Source organism: Fukomys damarensis, unplaced genomic scaffold (assembly GCF_012274545.1).
Source record: "Fukomys damarensis isolate Sample0158 unplaced genomic scaffold, DMR_v1.0_HiC HiC_scaffold_4, whole genome shotgun sequence".
In the NCBI taxonomy this organism is placed as follows: domain Eukaryota; kingdom Metazoa; phylum Chordata; class Mammalia; order Rodentia; family Bathyergidae; genus Fukomys; species Fukomys damarensis.
Window position 1 is genome coordinate 49,916,576 of NW_022900916.1, and position 23,541 is coordinate 49,940,116.

The 23,541-nt window shown below is 33.8% G+C and overlaps 1 protein-coding gene across 1 annotated transcript in view; it reads left to right on the plus strand.

Moving 5' to 3' along the window:
• Positions 1–16,510: 16,510 nt before the first annotated feature.
• Positions 16,511–23,541, plus strand: part of Tfec (transcription factor EC) — a 67,324-nt gene continuing 60,293 nt past the window's right edge. The window contains exon 1 of the mRNA XM_010621873.3: positions 16,511–16,630. The gene's annotated coding sequence lies outside the window, so the exon portion shown is untranslated. The remainder of the gene's footprint in view (positions 16,631–23,541) is intronic.

The window sequence follows — 23,541 nt, forward strand, 5'->3', positions numbered from 1 at the left end:
CTTTTTTTTTTTTTTTTTTTTGAGATAGGGTCTCACTTTGTGATGCAGAGACAGGTTTTGAACTCACTGTGTATCCAGGCTAACCTCAAGTCATGTAAATCCTCCTGCCTCAGCCTCCCGAGTACTGGGTTTATAGGCACATGCCACCACACCTGGCTAGTCTACTTCCTTTATTGACCTTTTTAGCCATTCAGTTTTGGCAATTTTAATATTTCTATAGATAATACTTAACATACTTCATTTTCTAACTTCCATGATTTCTTTCTTCTAGTGATCTTAGACTAGACTCAATTACATCAGCTCCAGTTGTTATAATTATATTCTAGAATTTCACATTCTATGTACTTCCTCTATAAGCTTTAATTTCAAGCATGCCATTCTTCAACTAATGCTACCTATTTTTCTCTTTTACTTCTTTGAAGGTATTAACTTCAGTATTTGTTCTTTCTTGTTTAATTGAATCTACAATTCCTTGACTCCTCTTTAGCTAATTTCAAACTTTATATTCTTAATTCTTTATAGAAGTATAGAAAATTGTTGTATGGAACAAGCCTGTCTGGTCTTAAAGAGTCTTTTCCTGCCTTTATCATTTATCTTCAGTAAGTTCCCCAGTATATATTCTCAATTTATTATAGAATGGTAATAATAATATTTAATGTAGAATTATTGTGATACTTATGTAAAGTGATTAGAATTATTCCTTCCTAGTAAATAATTTTCAGTATAAGATTAGCTTTTGTTATCATCACCATTGTTATCAGCATCATAGTCACTGTCACCAAGCTCAAATGCTCGTGTTCATACTCAGATTCGTTTGTCCTTCATTAAATCCAACTGTACCCTGTATATACACATAAAGAAGAGAGGAGGAACACTTTGAGCTAACAATTATTAAACTAAAATTGGCCTTTCTTACTGCCCAGATATTTAATGGCATGTCTAAGATTCATTCTATCTCCTTTTTAAATCTCTTTTCTCATTAACCTCAAACATATCTTCCTGCTGTTAGGTTGACTTCACCAAAGAAATACATGTAGTCAGGAGAGGATGAAAGACTCACAGCCATCTTCCCTAGCCTCAGAATCAGCCTGCTGTCTTTTGTTTTTCTCTAATGGACGTGTGATGTCTGTATCATGACCAACAGTCTCACTGTAATTTGTATCTCGTCCCCTTCTCCATGTTGGATACCTAAGAGGTACTTCCAATTTAACATGCTAAAAAACATGTTCTGATTTCTCCAATTACTCATATCAAGGGCCAGCCTAGTCCTTACAGTTCCTCAGGACAACACACTTGGATCCTGCTTTCCTTTCAACTGGACAACTTTTGTGGGAATGTTTGCACAACTTAGGATACATAAAAATTCAATTTATCTAAACTTTAGTTTTATAATCTGGAAAAAAGTAATGATAAGTAATAGTATTGTATTTATCAGAAAAATTTGAGAAGAAGTAAATGAATAATGCATGAAAAGTTCTGAGCATCTGATGTAAATATTAATAAGTGCAGTTATTTTTACTCTTGTCATTATACTCTTTTTTCTTTACGAAATGGATCTGGACTATGATGATGTAGAAAAACACATACATACGTGCATCTAAATATAAATTACAATAGAATTCAACATCAACTGCTGTAATACAAAGTAAAACATGCTATTTGTCCCAGTTCTATAGAAGAGCAATTCTTTTTTGGACTTCTCTTATGAGGTGTGGTTGAGAAATATCCAGAGAATCTTATTACAATAAGTGGTGTAGTATTATGCTAACAGTTGAGCCAGACTTCTTGAACTTGAATATTGCTTCCAGAGTGAATTTGGTGATTTTCTTGAACTCTATGCTTCTGTTTTCTTATCTAAAACATAGGGCTGATGACAGCAGCTCCTCACCTCCTTGCTCAGTATTTCATGTATAAAAGAATTATTTAATGAAGTGACTGACATAAAGTGCTTTGTAAGTGTTCATCATTTTTGTTTTTATTATAATAAACAGATCTTCTTTAAGAAGATTTAAATTCAAAGGATTACATTATAAGTCACTTCTCTTGTAGGTGTTATGGTCACTGTGTATGGAAATGGTTTTTTATCACCTCAAATATATAAATTACAACCAAGCGTGGTAGTATACATTGTAATTCCAGCACAGAAGGCTTAAGCAGGGGGATTTCACATTTGAGGCTAGCATCAGCTACATATTGAGTTCAAGGCTGGACTAAGTATAAAACAAGAGCCTGTGTAAAAAAAAAATGTGTGTGTATATATATGTATTATATATGTATATATAATCTCTCTATATATATATTTAATGGCATATATATATATATATTTTGGCCTGTGCATCTTTCAGAAACCAAAAGGGAAATTTTAGCTTCAGTGAAAGTGTTAGGAATATAAAAACATGAAATGTCTGCCACTTTTAAGCATTCAAGAAGTATTGAACAGTAATTATATGTTGTACATAAATTTGTGATAGGATGAACAATTATAACTTCATTACTTCCTGCTTTCCTAGAAACAAGTGGGAAATCAGTTTCATATAAATGACTATTAACCTAACAATTAACAATGCCTTTTCTTCATGATATCCATGTCAGATTAAAGCTTGGAACAATTTTGTGGCAGGGTAGAATGTCTGTTTTTAGGAGGACCTGCAGCACCACTGTAATATACGTGTTGGATAAAGGCAGTATTCACTAAAATTTGTCCACCCAATGCCCTTATACAACTGGTCAAATCAAATTTGGTCTCCTTTCCACAGAAGTAGACAGGGCTTCTTAGTGGAAATAAATTTAGGAAAAGAAACCTCTCCATAGATGTTATGCTGGTTGAATATATAGCACATTACATGGCAGGATGCAGGTGGAACTACGTTGTTCCTCACAGCCTGAGACCAGGCAACTGTCAAGTGCAGGACGTGAGCAGGTGCAGGCTCTGAAGTTGCTGAAGGAGAATGACGGTCAGCATCCGACCAGCACTGTGATTGACTTTATCACCTCACCACTAAACCTTTAAATAGGTCTCCCAAAGAGTTGTTGCTCAAAGAATTGAGGCAAAAACAAGAACTAAAGATATTTAGAGACAGGATACTGAGGAAGCACACTGAAAAAACCCTTCATTTTGGTAAGTATTTATAAGAAATAAGCAGTTTATATCTAGTCTTTTGTCTGTAACACCATGAAAGGCAAGAATATTCTAAATAATTTCAATCTTATATTCAGATTATGTGACAAATGTTTTGCTGTTAATTTTGAATATAAAAGAATGTTACTATCATTTATAAAGAGTAAATGTCTCCTATGATTAAGTATATTTTGTACAAATAACTTAAACTATTAATGAGAGAGGGGTGACCTATTGTTAGCTTGCCTGGTAGCCCACAGGTTTGATCTGGCCAGGATGGAGAATACACGTGTGAGAATTTTAGGATCTTTAGTGCCTTTAACTGCTGTCCTCTTTGTGGCAATTTTATGTGAAATATTCATAGGCCCAAGGTCACAACTTCATAGTCAAACTTTACATCTTTCCCATTGGAAGACTTGGATTCTATCTCTGCCATAAATTTAGATGATATGATTTGGCAGAGTATCTTTTTGTTTTTGAAAAAAATAACGGCATTACTTGACATTGCTCCAGGAATAAGAGTCCTAGTGGTTTTGTAGTTCTCATTCACAGCAATGTCATAGAGCATTAGTGTCTTTCTTCGTAGCATTACTATTCTCAGTAGGGTATTTTACCATATTTATCAAAAAGTTGAATAGTATTTGGTTTTTATGCATAAGAAGGTGACCTCAGACTCTTCAGTGCATGTTAATCTATCCATAATTTTCCATGATGTTTCTTAGGAGAGAATCTCAAATAATCATACTCTGTTAAATTCTTAAATGTGTGTTTCCATACAAGTTTCTTTTCTCTTTCTTCCTATTATTTGCAGATAAAGCTATATTGTTTTTAATATGTTTTCTTTAAGACTTATAAATGGCTTATGTATAAGATATTTTGACAAATGTGGCTAGAAATCTTACATTTAGCCATAGCTTGCTTTGTGATGTTTGCAAAATGAGAGCCCCTTATTTTTAGTTAAACTCTTGTTTACTACGCTCAAGTTTAACAATTCATGTCTTAGCGTACCATTTGCTTGCACGCATTTGCTGTGTAATATTTTAAAGACTTTTCTCGCTTCGTAAGCTGATTCCCATAATGTTATAACCTTCACTTACACTGGATATGGCTTTTCAAAAACTTTGGTCCTTGGTTTGTAGAGTGTGAGGCATCTATTAATGAAATATTGGTGCAGTTTTTTTTTCTTTTTTTTCTGAATTGTCTTGAGAGAATAAATGTTCTCTTAGAAAAAAAGTCCTTTAGAGGGGAGTATTCTTACAGAAAATCATTATATCCGCATATGCTCATAAGATACACTATTAAATTTAGTAGTCCCATCACATGGAAGCTTCAGATATTGTTGCTTTAATGCATTCCCTCACTGCTTTGATAAAAGCCTTAAGATGCTGCCACTGGTTCTTTGATGATTTCCTCTGATGTTACAGTACCTCTCTTTTTTTCTCCAAAAAAAAAAAAATCTGTTTTGCATAAACATGAGAAGTCAGGGCAGTTTGAATTAACAAGTAAAGAGATTCAAGTTTTGGCAAGTACATATATTTGTGATCAATTCTCTAGCACATTACAACCGTGTCTTTCAATATAAGGAAAGTTTATTTTAAATTTCTAAAAAATACAAACCATTAGCTTTAAAAGAAGTCCAGATATGCCATTCAACTTTATAATTTTGAGGTTTATTCAGCAATGTCCCAATGGAATTTATGAGATTTATTAATGGAATTTAGAGGGAGAAGAGTCATATTGACCTAGATATTGACTGATTCTGATTCCTTTCCTCTGTCATCTTGTCTGACTCTTGAATGAGTCCTGCATTCTATTAGATGAGTACTTTGCTTTTTAAATATCTAGTTCTACTTACAAATACTTTTGTGATGATATATAACAAAAATCATTGGGGATTATTGTTTCTACAGTTAAATTTAATATTTCTATGGGATAAAATATTAACAACTCAATCATGAATGAATTTTTTTCATTTTTCAAATGAAACACTGTCTTCAATTACACACTCCTTATTCAGAATTAGATAATACTAGCCAAGTAACCTTAATATACTGGCTATATGGGGTGCTGCCTATATTACCTTAGTTGTCTTTGTATCAAAATTTGGTTAAAGTCATTGATTCTGTGCCTCCCTGAGCCAGATAACCCATTTAGTTGTTTCCTCTTCATATACAATGCAATCCTCCTAACATTTATGCTGTATTATATAGTCTTTAAAGCCAAGGATATTCTTCCATCGCTCTATTCTAGAAAAGAATGCCATTCTACCAACTCTCAATGGTACCTGTGGGATTGCATTTATCCTATTGCGCTTAAATATCATTTTCACTTTGCTGCCTATACTCTGAATTGATAATATAGACATCTAAAAATCTGTGTCTGATAATATCACCTGTGTTTTTCTTTAAGGTTGGTAGGTATCAATTCCACTATTGTTCATTTTCTGTCATACCTGTTGTTTCTCTAATACGGGATTTGTATGTCTGTGTCAGATGCAGAAGGTGAACAGTTGTAGGTCTGTATGTTATGTGAAGGAGAGATGAGTCTCATCTCCATTGTTTTGGGAACTGGCTAATCTTCTAGCTCTTAGAGGGGTTAGAATCACATACAACCTGTTTGTTTGAGGTTGTTTGCACGTGCGCATGCGTCTGTGTGTGTGTATGAGTGTGCACATGTGTGTTCTCCTTGATTTAAAGCTGTCATCCGATATAGAGATGTCTAGCAAGGAATATAAAAATTGAGAGATCTTTGGGTTTTTCCAAAGCTCTGCATGCTTTGAGATGAAACTAGACAGTGAAGTACATGATCAGCCATGTATACAAACAGAAGAAAAGAATCATTTTTTAACATATCATTACTTGTAATAGATTTCCAGACACACAACTTTGGTCACTGCTAATAATTAGCTCTCATTTCTCTTGTTTAAAAAGGAAAAATTTCTAGAACTTGAATTTTGTATTATTTTAACCATCACTTCCGTTTATTACCTCATTTATATTTTGCTTTCTAAGTCACTGCCTTCTATAACATGTAAACGTGAAAGCTCCTGGTACTTAATATAAAAGCCCAAAATTATTTGAAAGTGAGCTGATATTTGAATAGAGTTGCATTTATATTCTTAGTGGTTGACTTTCTTCCTCTCATAGGGTTGTGGGGGCATATCCTTATTCTCATTTCTTTTCTCAGTTTATGTCTTTTTTCCTTTTCCTTTGTTGGATGGTATCTAATGAGGGACAAAACAGTGACAATCATGAAGGAAAGCAACATAGCAAACATGTATAATATGCAGTGTTTTATTAAAGAATAAAGCAACTCACAGTTCAGACCTAGTGCAATTGGTATGTTTACCAATACTAGTCTAGACACACCCATATATTTACATTTTGGAAAATAATTCAGCAAATTTAAAAGACCCTTTAAATCTCAGTCTCAGGACAGGAAGTAGATACTTGAGATAATATTAACTAAGTATCCTGAGTAATTACATATTAACATTCTCTTGATGGAAACCTTCATATAATAAGAACATAGTCCATTTTACATCTCCTATGCCCTGACAGTATATTTATTTCATTTTCCTATTTGAATTCTGTCAAAATAAAAGTGAGTACTCCAGGGTACCCTTTATCATTTGGGGTTAAGAGTCACAATATCCCCAAATGCAGAGGCCATATATGGAGTATGGAGATTCAGGATTAAACCACATCAAATGTGTTAGCAGTGGTAGAGGTGGGTCTGGGCAAGTGTCCTGGAAAGTGTAGCATCGTTTTCAATAGTGACGATGTTAGATACTAAACGTTGTGAATGTGCCATTGCAAAGCTTCACTGGCCAGTTTCTGTTTCTCAAAACTGACCGTCACAGCACTGTGTAATTCAGACATCAATAATGATTTATAATGTGGGAAGAGAAAATTTAAAAAATGCCGCATGTGAAATGTAATCTTAAAGCAAGAGTAGTATTGAAATATCAAGTTTTTTGCAATTTCTTTTTTTTATTAAGTTTATTGATACTTTTTAGGTACACAGTACAGCTACATTCATTATTGGGATTGCATACCATTACAAGATACATATCATGTATCTTGGCTCTTACTTTTCCCCATACCCCTGTCCTCCCTTCATCCCCTCCACCCTTCCCTATTTATAAAGACTTTGTTTCTGTTTCTCCTTTTCTCATATTTTTTTCTTTTATTTCTACTTTATGCATTCCTGTAAATAGTTAAAGAAAGGGTTATCTCAAATGCTGATTTGGGGGCTGGGGATTTAGCTCAGTGATTCCACTGCCTGCCTTGCAAGCGAAGGTCCCGAGTTTGATCCCTAGTACCAAAAAAAAAAAGAGTCAAATGCTGATTTGGGTACTTATTTTAGCTTCTCTTTTCAGAGTTCAAAGATTATATTTTATGAGATAAATGTTAATTGTTAATGGAAAATATGAACCTCTATTCCTCTTTATATGATTATATATTCATTTATAAAATTAGGAAATTAGGACAAATCATACTGACTGCTTTTTAAAATACTATCAATAAAAGAAAAAAATGAAACTATTACATTGCAACTGTTAAATGCACTTATTTTCTTGGGATTTGTTGACAAGCTAAATTGGTGTCCAATGAACTATTCATTTACTTCTGTTTTATTCTCACACAATGAGTAGGTACTAACCAAGAAATTTCTAGACATCATTGGTATATCTTTTTTTTTGTTGGTGCCGGGGATTGAATTTGGGACCTTGTGCAGTGGTGGCACCACTGAGCTAAATCCCTGACGCACCATTGGTATATCTTATCACTAGGAGTGAGAATTATCCTTAAGAAAACATTTTATACTTTGTGTTATTCTATCCTTTGTCTAGGTGACATGAAGATTATCTTAGATTTTGCAAATTACGCCTATCTTACATGAGCAACAAAGGAATCTTATCCCAATTCTTTTTCTAATTTTATTCATCATATTGTAATTTTATTATATTTTAAAATATCAGGTGGGGATATAGTTCAGTGGTTCCACTGCCTTGCAATATCAAGGACCCGAGTTTGATTTCCGGTAACACCCCAAAAATGCTCTTTAAAAATCTCAACCAAAAACTTGAAAGTAAAATGAGAATTGTGAATTGAATCTTTCATATGAAAGGACATTTTTTAATCTCTGAGGAAATTTTAAAGACTTCATAAATTATAAACATGAAATACTTCTACATGTTTCTTCTATCTCTCTAATTTATTCTCCTTTCCAGTTTCCCCCCTTTACAGATAATTATACTAATTGTCAGTTTTCTTAAGAAAACTTTGTTTCTTATAGCAAAAATTTTATTTCAAAATATCTGTCATAGTTTTAGCCTACTCTGCAAGATGACAGTTTTCCCTTTCAGTTTCTGGAAGGAGTTTTGGCATAGATCATGAGAACAAAAATCCAATTGCTGATAAATATACATATACCCAGAAATTCTCAAATTCTAGTATTATCTGCAATTCATGGTCATCAGAAGTTTCATTTTTAATAGTTTTTCTTACTATTCCCTTCATTTTATAAGTACTTTCTGATCTCTCTTCTCTCTTTCTATTTACAATGAAATGGTTAAGAATAAGGTCTTTACCTAGGGGTTGTTTCTTCTTAAAAATATGGCATGTTTGTTTTGTTTTGTTTTTTGGTACCAGGGATTGAACTCAGGTCCTTGTGCTTGCAAGGCAGGCCACCAAACCACTGAGCTAAATCCCCAGCCCTGAAAGATGGCATGTTAAAGACTATTAGCAGAGTGTCACAGTCACTCGTCCTAATAACAAATAATTCTAGATTTAAGGTCTTTACCTAGGGGTTGTTTCTTCTTAAAAAGATGGCATGTTTGTTTTGTTTTGTTTTTTGGTACCAGGGATTGAACTCAGGTCCTTGTGCTTGCAAGGCAGGCCACCGAACCACTGAGCTAAATCCCCAGCCCTGAAAGATGCCATGTTAAAGACTATTAGCAGAGTGTCACAGTCACTCGTCCTAATGACAAATAATTCTAGCTCCTTAGCTCATAGTAAGATTGTATGTTTATTTTCTTTGAAGTAGGAACAGCCATTGACTATGTTGACCAATCCCAGCACGTGGGAGATTGAGGCAGAAGGATCACTGTGACTTCAAGGCCAGCCTGGGTTACGTAGTAAACTCAAGGCCAGCTTGAGCCACGTAGCAAGACCCTGTCAAAACAAAACAAAAACAAAACAAAAATGAACCTGTTTATGATTCTCCACATCCTGTTTCTGCTAAGTGGTGATGAAAACATATTTGAATATGGATCCTGCATCATCCTGAGTCTTTGAGTAACTATGTAACTGTACAACAGAGCTCCTCCACCATCCACATCAGAAATATAGTGTATGAAGTAACAATTTCTAACAGTTGGTGTTTTGAGAGCTGTTTTGTTATGACAGCATATTCCATCCTGCCCTGTCTGACAGAGAACAAGTGTACAATTCAGCAGACTGCAGAGGACTTGTCATTTTTCTAGTCTCTAGGAGGCTGCAGCGTCAATCATGAGAGATTCCATTGCTTTTGAAACATCCCAAACATTAGGAAGGAAGGAGCTATACTTTTATTTACTTTATGGATAATATATTCTCACATCTGAATGTATCACATTCAGATTAGATGGCAAACTCCATGAAATATTTTTGATTCCTGGAATTTTGTATACAATCTTCCCTGTGAAAGTTTAAATGCCTCTTCTCTTTCTTACCTTAAATTTCCATTACCTTCCAAATAAAATGTTTTTAGGTGGGAGAATAGTTTAAGTCTTATCAGTCATTTTAGCCTTCACTAATAAGGCATAAAGGATAATGAATTAATTAAAGTGTTTCCTAAAAACAGCTTTAGGTAGATAGTGGCAAAAGTAGAGACATGATAAAGGGCTGTGGCATCTGTCTGGCAAAGGGGACTTGGACACAGATTCTATGTTTTAGACAAATTTTGCCTACTTTAAACTTTTTCACTGGGTTGTTTGTTTGTTTGTTTATTTCTCTAGTGAATGTCAAGATTAATTATAAGCTCTAGAGCAATCTTAAAGTCCTTGATAGCATAGAATAATTAAATAATATCGATGCTCTAAAGGTTTCCAGAGACTCCTGTTTCTTCAGAACTGAGGTATTGGGAGACAGAAAACTTGTGCACATCATTTGATTATTTTGATGGGTTTTACCCATTTCTCATGGAGCAATGATATATGCATGTACTTTGGGTAAAGCGGGTGAGAGATTGATGTTGATGTTTCTGAAGTTCACTGAGGCTGATGAAAAGTATTTCTCATTTCAATATCCAATACCTCCTCAAGAGCTACTTACAACAAAACTTATTCTTTCATCCTGATATTAATTTCTGTTTTCTATTTCACATGTATCTCATTAAATTACTTTTTCTGCATTGTGAACTAATTTAAACTATGACAGTAAGGACTGTTTGTCTTTATGTGCCTAGTGCCTGACACAAGGCTGACTTTTAATGCATTATTATTAAAAAAATTGATAACTCAATATTGTATTAGTTTTTATCGGGAGGTTAATCGAAAGAATGGTAAGATTTAGGATTTAATCCATATTGTCTACAATATGAAGAGATTGATTCTAAATAATTATGCTATATGCTGTTGGTGTTTGATCTATATTTGACAAAAATATATTTGACAGATAGTAGTCAGCTTTCCCTCATTATAACAAATACCTGAGATAATCAGTTTATGAGGATAAAATGGTTTATTCTGGCTCATAGTTTTGGAGGTTTCAGTCCTTGATTGGTTGGCCCTTCTGGGAGGAAAGCTTGATAGAGCAAAGCTGTTCGCTTCATGGCCCAAAATGAAAGAAAATGGAAGGCACCAGGTTCCCACAATCTTCCTTATAAGGGTTTCCAGTGTTTCACAGACTTCCCACTATGCCATACCTCTTAAAGTTTCATTACCCCTGAATAGCTTCAGACTGGAGACCAAGGCTGTAATACATGAGGCTCCCTGTCCAGACTATGGTAACACCCTTTTATCTTCAGGAATCACAGCTTCTCGTCCAACAGTCAAAACTTTTTGTCAGAAGGCTGCTCTCAGATGATTCAAATGAGGTTTCCCATATGTAACTTCGGCAGAGTATGTCTGGGAATTAATGTTTCCTGGAAGCAGTCTGAACTCAGTGTAAATACTCCAGTTGCCTTGTTTTTTTGTAAGAGTCTTATCAGAAACATGTATTTTCCCATGATTTGGAGTATGATGAAACTAAGATAGAACTCCCAATACAAAGAGGACAGTATTACTGTCCAATCCAGCAATAAGCACCTTTTCAGGTAAGAAAGCAAATAAGGAAAAAATCTACAATACAGTATAACAACTGTCTGAATAAACTTTGTTTTAAAGCGATTGAATAAAACTTTTCCCATTTTGTTTTGTCAAATTTCAAAAGGAATTTTTTAGAAAAGTTTAATATTTATATAGCCAAAACTTTTTTCTTCAGTGGTAGAAGAAAATATGTTTGTGTTATAGAATCGTCACTCAAATATTTTCCTGAAATATTTTCTGAAATGTTTAAATTCAAATCCTTGTGATTTTTTATTTATTTGTATTTATTTTTGAATGGAAAATACGTTTAATTAATATATCTTAAATTTTATAGTTAAATTTATATATCTCAGGGAATATTTTGTATTTTCTTTTTTTTTCAGCTTTAATTGAGTTTATTGGTACATTTTAGGGATACAGTACAGTTACATTCATTGTTGGGATCTTGTACCTCTACATTTTTTAAATTGAATTTTTGATACAACAGAAGTATGGAATTCTCTCTTTTCAATAAATCCAGTTGTTAGGCCTTAATCTTGAAATATTTATTAAGGGATATATCAATATTTTGTAATTTCAGCATATACCAAATTTCTAAGTAAATATCTTTGAGTTTCTTGTTATGTACCAGTAGTGAGTTATTTTAGTGTAGCAAATGTTTTTTTTGTTGTTGTTGTTGTTTTTGGTTTTGGTTTTTTTTGGTGCCGGGGATAGAACTCAAGTCCTTGTGCTTGCGAGGCAGGCGGCGGAACCACTGAGCTAAATCCCCGGCTATTTTAGTGTAGTTTTATATTATGTATGACACTGATTGCTCAAATCTTCACTCACTGTTATTTTCAAAATGACTTGGTTTATGACTTTTTATTTATTTTCAGTAAAATTAATAAACCTACTCAATAGCATATAATTAAAATTTTGATGGCTATCTCAGTGAATTAATAATAAAAAATGGAGGATTAAAATATATTGACTTTAGTATTTAAAATAGAAATATGTACAAATTGCCATCAGTACACACACACACACATACACACACACATACACACACTGGAACATTTGACTCTGTATATGTCAAGGAAAGTTCTACATGTGAGATTAAACGTGATCTAAACTGAAGAGGTTAAATCCAACCTTAAGGTCTTCCATAAAGAAGGGAGGGAAGATGTGTTATGCAGAAACCTGAAATCCAGATTCAGATTTTGTTGTGATGACTTTCATAAGGCATTCTAGAGAATTTGGAACCCAAATTTAGACAGTAGGAAATTTCTAATGGTTACAAATAAAAGAAATAAAATAATGTAATGTGTGAGTTAGATGAATTGGAAGCAAGATGGGAGTAGAAAGGGGCTTAGTAGGAGATAGGTCAACAAGATCAGTTAGGTAGCTGATTCACTTATTCAACACACATACATTGAGAGGCAACCATATGTTGCCATAGTGCTTTGGATATGCCAATGAGCAAACAGGGAGTCTAATTCATGTGAAGCCCACTTTTCAGGGGATAATAAAAAGCAAACAGTAAACTCAGTAGGTAATGAGGGTCTATGAGAAAGTAATAAGTGGAGTTGGGTACAAAGGACAGAGTGCCAGAGGAGGGAAGTTGGGGGAAAGGAGAGAGCTAAAATTTTCGGCCACTTAAGGATATATTTCAGTGAGAAGTTGAAGTTGATATTTCACAAGTAGTTAAGCAAGTTAGACTTTAAGAAGCCATTTAAAGGAATTGAAATTAATTTTTACTCTGAGTATAGAGGGATGCTATGAGAGAGTTTTTAACAGAAGAGTTACAGAAGTAGCTTTGGGTTTTAAAAAACCATTTTGAGGGCTGGGGGTTTAGCTCAGTGGATCTGGCACTTGCCTCACAAGCTCAAGGGCCCAAGTTTGATCCCCGGTACAAAAAAGTTTTTTATTGGATCACCTTTGAGAATGAACTATGTAAATTGGTGAATAGAGAAGTAGCAACCAAGAAGGTGAAAGGACAGTTAGAAAGTCAGTCTTTGCTTATATTCAGATGAGAGATCAAGCTAGCTTTGACCAGGATGGTAGCAATGAGAGTTGCTTGAAGCAGGTAGATTCTGGGTATTTTTGATGCTATGGCTTACAGACATTACTTGCAGATAAGTAAAGGGATATAAGAGAAGGTGAGTTAAGAGCATCATCAACATTTTGAGCCTGAGCCACTGGAGAGACAGATGCAGTTAGGGAAGTCTGTAAATGGTGAATAGTTGGAAGGAAAGACAGATTTGAGTTATCTGCTACACAGGAAAATGCATATGTAGAGTAGGTAGTTGAATGTATGTGTATGGAATATAGGAGAGAGGTTATCATGGAGGCATCAGCACAATGATCATCTACGGTCATGAGAGTGAGGTAGTCAAGGTAACAAGTACAGCTACAGAATATAATAATCTGCACTTTTGAGCACTTCAATATTAGTAGATTAGGGAAAAGAGAAAGAAACAAAAGAGGCAGAGAAAAAATACTCAGTAAAGTATGAGAATATCTGATGGTTTGTGGTGTTCTGAAAACCTATAATAGTAGGGCACTAATAGAGGAGAGAATTAATCAAAAATATACCATTGATAGAAAAAGTTAAGACAAAACTGACCACTGAACTGAGAAGATAAAGGACGCTGATAATATTGACAGGGTTGATTTTTTAGGTATTCTGGTAAGTTTTCAAAATTGCAATGGGCTTAAGAGCAGATAAATAAAAAAAGAATTTAAGACAGTGAGTACGAGTAACTCCTAAGTTTTTCTAAAGGAACAAAGAAATAGAATGATACTGGTAGAAGTGGGGCCAAATGAAATATTTTCCTCCTTTAAATAAGAGCAAGAACACCCCTTTAAACCCTAATCGAAATGACCTAGTAGGAAATGTTTGATACTATAAGTTCTAGATGAGAGGAGGAAATTGTTCAGTGGTGTTTCTAGGTAGGCAAAAGGGAGAGATCTCGTACAAATGTAGAGAGCTCTTTTCTGGATGAGATAACATTATCATCTATGATAATAAATTGGAAACTAGATTTTTTGGGTACAAAGACTGACAGTTGGTAGATCTGGTAGAGGGTTAAAGATGACAGGGACAGTATAAAGAGATTGACAGAAACAATTAAGATGGAAAACATTGCATTTACTCGTCATGTGGCACTGCTGAATTGACTTCTGGTAATCATTTTTTCTACATGACAGTCCACTGTACATACTATTATAATTTCTGTTTTACATATGAGGAGACTTAGGCAAAGAAATGTTAAGTATTTTAACCAGCGTGCCACAGCTAAGCAGAGGTAGAGCTGAGATTTGAACCAAAGCAGTAAAATGCAAGTCAGAAGTTCTCTGTGAGGAGCATTTCATGTATAGAATTGCCAAGACTCAAGGACCACGTAAACAGAAAGAGTGAGAATGTACCCTCTGCCATAAACAAAGATTTACTTTTGATGGATCATGAGAAGATATCTTATTTTTCTCTTCTTCACATGGTTAACTAAAATATTTTTTGGGGGGAGTCCCTAAACATCAACCAGGAGATAAAAAAAGACAGGGTTTAAATCAGGATGTCATCTTCAAGATCTTCTTTTCATAAAGAAAGATTAATTTGTGGTAAAATTACTCTGTGACAAGTTGTATACTACAGTATTTCTTGAAGTTTTGATTTTTTTCAAAAAACATCAAATTTTATATAACAAATATCACATATTCATATCATATATTCTATATAAAATATAGAAGCAATAGATAACAAAAATCTGAAAGTCATAGCTATCCAGGTCCTTTAGGTGTGTATGTATGTTCATGTATCCAACTTTTGAATACCAAATACACACCTACATGGTAGTATAGCTTTAAAACTTGAATCTCACAAATATATTTTAAACAAATATGTTAAATGTGTTAAACACATTGTATCACACAGGTATATTAATTTCCATTTAGTTTTTAGTATAAATTAAAATCCCAAATCTTTTCTTTCCTGACAGTGTTTCTAACATGAATCTTATTTCCTTAATGTTAAGCTAAATCAGTCAATTTAATACTAAAGTACCTATTTACTACTTCCAAACACCCCAGGAGATTTAAATGTATGATAAAATAACCAGAAAATGTGAGACAATTTAAACATTTTCTATTGATAGTGCTAGAACTTTTTCAAAATAGTTTTGAAATTCTTAAAGAAAGATACAAGGTGCTAAGGTACAATATTTTCACATAATTTCCAGTCCTTTGAAAGCATTAACACCAACTTTATAGCTCAATTTTTAAAACCCAAAGGCAAGAAACATTTACATGAAACATTACTAATTTACTTAAATATCTTGCTTTCTATATTTTAAAATATGGGTAAAATAAGCAAATTTTGTAGCATAAAAAGAACGCAGAGTTTCACAGCAGAAATTACTGGGTGGGAGCAAAGTTTTACCTTTTGGTTTTTAAAATTTCTATAGGTAACTGATACATGAAATAAGAACATAGTAGTTTCAATTATAAAGGCAGTAAGTAACCAGTGCTGTGTCTTAAAAATACAGACCAAACTAGGATATAAATAATAATGATAATGATAATAATAATAGAAACAAAAATCTGGGTAAGATAATTATCCTAGAATCACTTCAATAGCAAGATGAAATGTAAGAAATTTTTATATGGGAATTTTAATAGTTGTACAAAAACTCTATGAAATATTTTAAATAGAAGTGCAGTTCTTAAGAAATGAAACACGATGCAGATCAGTTTAAGAAATGTTACTTGTGCACCATGATATGTTGCAATAAATGTGGGATCTTAGTCTTTTCTAATGGCAACCATACACTGCTTCTGTATGTTCAGAAAGAAAAAAAGTTAATGATGGGGCAATAATGGGATCGACCAGAGTTTTTACCGCAGCCATACCATTGTGGAGTAATTTTGTTGTAGAGCTGTTTCTCAAATTAGTAGCATATTTCAGATAAAGAAAGGAAGTCGCCTTAACTTGAAACTGCTGTGTCATTTCTTCTTCCTTAACTGAAATTCCAACCAGGGTTCAGGAAATGCCCTAATGAGCAACTTCTCTTTTCTTTTTCCTCAACTAAGTGGATTCCAACCAGTCCAACTATTCATTACTTACGATCAGATCATCTACTTTGCTTGTCTCATTGGACATGGAGCTTATGCTATGGGAAAAGGGATTGTAATTTGGTGCTGTTTGTAGAGGTGATTACACTGATAGAATCCAATCGTTGCTGGTAGGTAACTAAACTGGCAGGTTAATTTTTTGTACGTTAAACAAGGTATGAAGGCAATTCTAATCAATACATGTTTTACTTTGATGCATGTAGCTTGCTTATAATTATAATTTTGTCTTGTATGATAACTAGATAGCAGGATGTTAGAGTAGTCAAGCTGTGATTTGCTATAATTTGAGTAAAATATAACTGGATCTCCATGAATGTCTTATTTTAATCAAGATAGAAATCACTGTTTTAGTTCATGATAACCAAATACATTTCTTCTTCCAGTTTAGTATTCTCAGATATTTACTAAATTGGAACATGATTTAACATTTTATTGCCTCATGTTATTTTATGAGTAAATGTTAATTTCTGTTAACATTCCAGCAAAATCTATTTTATTAGCTTTTAGAGGTAAAAAATATGTTATGTTCATAGCAGAAATAACACCACAGTATATTAGCATATGTTCTTTTCCAGAGTTAAAATATTATTCTTGTTTTTTATGCAGATGTAAATCTAAACTGTTTGTTAAGAGATTTCACATATTTGAAAGCAATTAAAACTTTAAAATAATATTAATAATTTGAAAAATTATAGTAGGCACTTAAAATTTATTTATGTAATTCTGCATATTACACATGTACATATATTTGTATTTGTTAGTATTACTGTACATTTTCAGTATTTTCTCAGAATGTTTCATTAGGAATAGAAATGTGAAAAATAATAAAACTGACATAATCATAATTCATCTTGAATAGTTTTTTAGTAACTTATTCTTTACTGGAAATTTCATTTAATATTGAGACTTTAAAAATAATCTTGATGATTCTTCCCTATTCAGAGATTGTGTCAACAAAGCAAAATGAAACAGAACATGGAGTTCATTATTAAGAATATTCAGATAATTCTGTTGTACTTGTATTTCAGAATCTGAGTGCAGCTACACTTTTTCAAGTAGCTTTGAATTAGTACTAAACTTTAACTTGTTGGCGAGGGCTACCTATAATGGGCCAAACTTTATGGTTTCTGTTTTGGGAATTGAAAAGAAATTTTTGTTGTTCTAAAACAAATGCAGTATATACAATTTTCATGGTATCTATTACATTTATTTTTTATTATTTTATTTTTCAGCTACATTCCAAAGAAATAGAACAGTGCAGTATGAGTACATTTTGTGGAAGTGAAACTTGGAATTGATGTAAAAAAATAAAACACATTTATCAAAGTCAGCTTAATTTTAATGAGTGTTTTAGTTGTATATACCCTAAAGTATTACAAAATGTTTAAACATAAACCAAATTTTTAGCATAAGTGACATCATAAATCATACTAATTAATGTAGTGAAAGTAGAAAATAATTTTTAAAATTGGTTTGGACACTAAGAAAGGAGAAATAAGAAAAGAAGAAACTGAAAGAAATGCAGTGTTCTTACACAATAATTTCAAATAAGCTACCAAAATATGGTTCAGATAGAATCATGATGGATATTGATAAAATAATAAACACTGTATACATGTGGAAATGCAATCAATCTTTTATACATTGCACAAATCAAACTATACAGATTCCTCATGGAAATAACCTCTTACTGTATCAAGAAATGGATCTCTTTTTAGCATAAGAAGTGAAATGACAGCACATCCAGAAAGGCAATATTTACAAATAACAGATTGGTATTTTGGTACTTTGGCAACAAACCAAATCACACATAGAGTGTACCTGTGGATTCCTTCAGGTTTTACTGGTGATGTTTACTAAGATCAAAGAGAAGAAGCTGTGAGGCATAGAGGGATAGGAGTGACAAGCATCTGCAAAAACATAACCTATGAAGGCAGAGGTTAATTGTAAGTTTTATAGGGAAAGAAAAAGAGAAGCAAGAAACTAATCAGCAAAACCTAATCCTTTCTTTATAGATCTGTGAAGTGCCAGCCAATGGAGAAATCTGTGGAGCTGGGTTGGGCTGTTTGGAGATGGGTCAAAATTTAGCAGCCATTTCCTTTGTAAATGTAATTGATGATAGATAATTTTGTGTTTCCATTGAATTGGATTCATTGGAACATGGTGAACCTTGGCTACTTCCCAATGAAAATGAGGCAGTTCATTTTAAAATTGGGGAATACATACAAGTGGAAAAGTTAAATAGTATAATAGAGCATGGAATCTCCTCAGGTGACCTGAGTTAAGAGTAGATTGGTTGCCAGGAGTGGTGGTGCACGCCTGTGATCCCAGCACTTGGAAGGCTGAGGCAGGAGGATCTCTGTGAGTTCAAGACCAGACTGGGCTACATAGTGAGTTCCAGGTCAGTCTCAACTACACAGTGAGACCCTGTCTCAAAAACAAACAAACAAACAAACAAACAAACAAAGAGTAGATTGGCCAAAGGGAGAAAGCCCTTGTTTCTATTTTCAGTTGTTCTCAGGAAAGGGAGATTGAACTAATGATTTTCAAATCCCATTGGGTTGCATTTTTCTTTTATATTTTTGAGTTTGCAAGAATGAGTGAGAATTTGTTCTGACAGTGTCCTATTGGATCTCTTTTTGAAGACACAAATGAGGCACAGTAGGAAATGAGTCTGGAAATAGAAGTGGATTTTTAGCAAGGTTTCTCCTGTCCCTTTATGTTCATGTCTAAGAGTTGCCATGGAAGAGTATTTCCAAATTTATACCCCCTCCCTCCTTCTCCTCGTCCTCGTCCTCCTCTTCCTCCCCCTCCTCCTCCTGCTTCTTCCCTATTAAAACAGATCATATTCATTTTCTAGACTTTTGCACTGGGCCAGAGAATTCTATCCTTTTGTTCATTTATTTTTCTAGTCCTTCCTTATAGGAACATGCTCCGGGTGTGGAAGATGGTGTATTCATGAATAAATTAACTTCAGATAGAAATAAGGGTGTAAGCCAGGACTTTCTGTTACTAGACGTTTGCCTTTATTCCCAACCCCACCCCTAACACACTTTGCTGATACTCATTCTATCAAACCTGTTTCACCGGTCCCCCAAAATCTAGGCTGGTACTGACTTGACTCCATTTGGATTCTGTCTTTGAGCGGGTAACTTCTCTACCCAATAGTGTTTACATGGAATTTTTAAGCAGCTCAGATGTTTACCCTCACTGGTCCCTTTGAACCTGTGTAAATTCAAACATTTAAATTACTGAACCATCTAAGGTGTGCAACAGAAGTTTGTCATCAGCATTTTCACAATGATACTACATTTTTGTAAAATTCTAGGTTTCTCCTTACTCTTAAGAGACATCTGAATCTTTAATCATACTCTCAAATATTCTCTCATTTTAGCCAGTTACTTCCTCCTCAGTAGCTATGATTCCTTTGCATTTGGAAGAAAATTTTCACACAAATTATTTGTTCTTTCTATCGAAATTACATCTACTATTAAATTTCTTTTTCCTGTAAGCATGCCCAATCTTTTAAAAAAATTTTCACAGTGTTCTTAAAATGTAAAGCACTTACTCTTTTAGAAGGACTTTTTCCATCTCTGGCCACTTGGAAGACAGATTGGAGGGTGAAAGACTGGATTCATTAATTTTAGATTTTTGTTTACACAGTGTTCCTATATCTGCAAAGATGAGTGTGTGGTGTCTCTGTGTAATACTTTGCAAGTAGATGCACTTTTGCAATAAATAGAAAGGAAGAACTTTGCTGGAAATATGATAGAATCTGTTTCATGAGAGAATTGAAGGTAATACACAGCAACATTTTCCACTAGAGAAATAATCATTTCGCTGAATGTGTCAGGGGATGTTTCTGTGTCCCCCGTTCTGTTCCATTTATCCATGTGTCTGTTTTGGTCCCAGTACTATGTCACTTTTTATTAGTATTGCTTTGTAGCATAGCTTGAAGTAAGGCATTGCAAAGCCTCCTGCTTTGCTCTTGTTGCCCAAATTGCTTTTGCTATTCTAGGTTGCTTCTGGTTCCATCTGAATTTTAAGGTTGTTTTCTCTAGTTCTATAAAGTAAGCTGTTGGTGTTTTGATTGGGACTGCATTAAATTTGTATACCAATTTCGGGAGTATGGCCATTTTGACAATGTTGGTTCTTCAACAAGGGACAACTTTCCATTTTCTGATGTCCTCTTCAATCTCCTTTTTCATAATACTATAGTTTTCTTTGTAAAGGTCCTTTACTTCCTTGCTTAGGTTAATTCCTACATATTTCATTTTTCTTGAAGCTACTGTGAATGGTATCATTTTTCATAATTTCTTTATCATAAAATTCATTATTGGTGTACACAAATGCCAATGATTTTATGGGTTGATCTTCTAACCTGCTGTGTTGGTTATTAATTCTAAGAGATTTTTGGTTCTTCTATTTAGAGTATCATGTCATCAGCAAATAATGATAGTTTGAGTTCTTCCTTTCCTATATGTATCCCTTTTATTTCTTTCACTTGATTGCTTGATTGCTCTGTCTAATGTTTCAAGTCCCATGTTGAATAGAAGTGGTGATAGTGGACATCCTTGTCTTCTTCCTGATTTTGAGGGGAATGCTTTAAATATCTTTTATCACATTCATTTAGTTCTTCTGTACCAGTTTTCTGCAGGGCTTTTATTATGAAGGGGTATTGGATTTTGTCAAAAGTCTCTTCTGCATCTATTGATATGATCATGTGGTTTTTGACCTTGCTTCAGTGTATGTAGGGTATTACATTTATTGCCTTATGTAAGTTGAGACATCCTTGCATCTCTGGGATGAAACCTACTTGATAACGATGTGTGATCTTTTTGATTATGTGCTACATTTTATTTGTTAACATCTTGTTGAGGAATTTTGCATCTTTGTTTATTAAGGAGAATAGCCTATAGTTTTCTTTTCCAGTTGGGTCTTTCTCTGGTTTGGGCCCAGGGTGATACTGACTTCCATTAATAAATTTAGGAGCACTCTCTTCCTTTCAATTTCCTTGAAGAGCTTAAGGAGTATTAGTAATATAACATCCTTAAAAGTTTTGTAGAATTCAGCAGTGAATTCATCAGATCCCAGGCTTTTTTTAGTGGGTATATTCTTTATTAATTTGTCAATTTCATTGCTTGTTTGAGTTGTTAAGCATATTTATGATTTTTGGTTTAGTTTTGGTGATTAGTATGTAAGAATCTGTTTCTTCAAAATTTACCAATTTGTAGTAATATAATTTTTCAAGTAGTTACTGTCTTCTGGATTTTGATAGTATCTTTTATATTTACATTTTTTTTCTTTTCTAATTGCATTGATATGAGTCTTTTTTCTTTTTCTTGGTAAGTTTGGCTAAGGCCTTATGTATTTTATTTATTCTTTTAAAGAAACGGCTCTTTCATTCATTGATTTTTTTTAAAGTCTCAATTACATTGATTTCTGCTTTCATCTTTATAATTTTTGTCAATTTCATTTTGGGGCTGGTTTGTTGTTGTTTTTCGAGTATTTTAAGATTTCTCACAAGGTTATTTATTTGGGCTTACTCTGTTTTCCTAGAGTGAGCATGGATTGGGATGAATTTTCCTCTTAGAACTGCTTTCATAGTGTCCCAGAGGTTTCATTGAGTTGTACAGTTATTGTCATTAATTTCTAGAAATTTTTAAATTTCTTCTTTCATTTCTTCTGTGACCTATCGGTTGTTGAAGAGTATGTTGTTAATTTTCCATGAACTTTTGCCTCTTCTGAAATTTTTTCTGTTTTTGATTTATATTTTTATTTCATAGTTTTCTGGTAGTATGCCTGGGATAATTTCATACTTCTATTTTTACTTAAGCAGGCTTTGTGGAATACTACTGATATAGGGAAAATAAATGTTAACTCTTAACTTGCTAGATGTCAGATACACCAAGTTCATGTTCCCTGATGTGGAAAAATGAATTCTAAGAAACAGTTGAAGTTAAGAGTAGGAAGATTTATTGGGGAATAAAAAGGGGAATAGAAATTTGGAATACAAATGGGGGGTAGGGATACCTCTTATTATTATTCATTTATTTCTGGGGAAGTACTGGGGATTGAACTCTGCTGGCAGCACCACTGAGCTAAATTCCTGGCCCTAGGGATAGCTCTTGAGAGAAAGGAGGGGTCCCGAATGGGTTACCAGTGATTCTACTTTATTATTATCATTATGTTTTGTACCAAAAATCGAACTCATGACCTTGAGCTTGGGAGGTAGGTGTGCCACTGAGCTAAATCCCCGGCCTCTCCAATGATCCTACTTTTCTGAGGAAGTTTTACAGAGTAAAGTTACGAGGGCTGGATACAACATGGGTCAAATTATAGTCACCCAATACAAGTACAGTTATAGCCACTTAGCTAATATCGACCCAATAGTAGCAAGGGCATATGGATGACATCAGTAACCTTGGTTGATAATCTATAGTCTTAGTCTTGTCTTTAGTCTTAGTAGTCTCAGATTTAGTAGTCTTACTCTTAGTGGGTGGGAGAAGATGGCCCACCCCTAATGAGATGATGATTTATTTATAAGGGAAATCACTAAAGCATGGTAGGTACCAATAATCTCAAGCTTTCTTAAGGAAGCATGTAAATTTTGCCACTGTGATTTTAATCTTCTTCAGATGTGCCTCCAGCTAGTTTTTTGTATGTTCTTACCTTTTCCACTGACTCCCTCCAGGGCCAAGCCCTGTCTGACATCTATAATATTTCTACCTAATTTAGATGTCTATAACAGTATGTGATCTATTTTGGAATTAGAGGAGGAGGAGGGGGTTTGGAGGGAAGGGGATTAAAGAAAAGGAACAATCTGCAGCATATACATATACTCTCTCCCAAGATGATTGTAAACTGTGTGTATTCTAAAGAAGTACTGATAAAAATTTAAAAAGTTAAAAAAAACAATTTATACTGACCACGGATTAGCTCCCAAACAAGTTGACCAAGCAAATACGTGCAGACGGTTCAGTGACTGCTTTGTGGATGCTTGACTGGGAATTGATGGGAC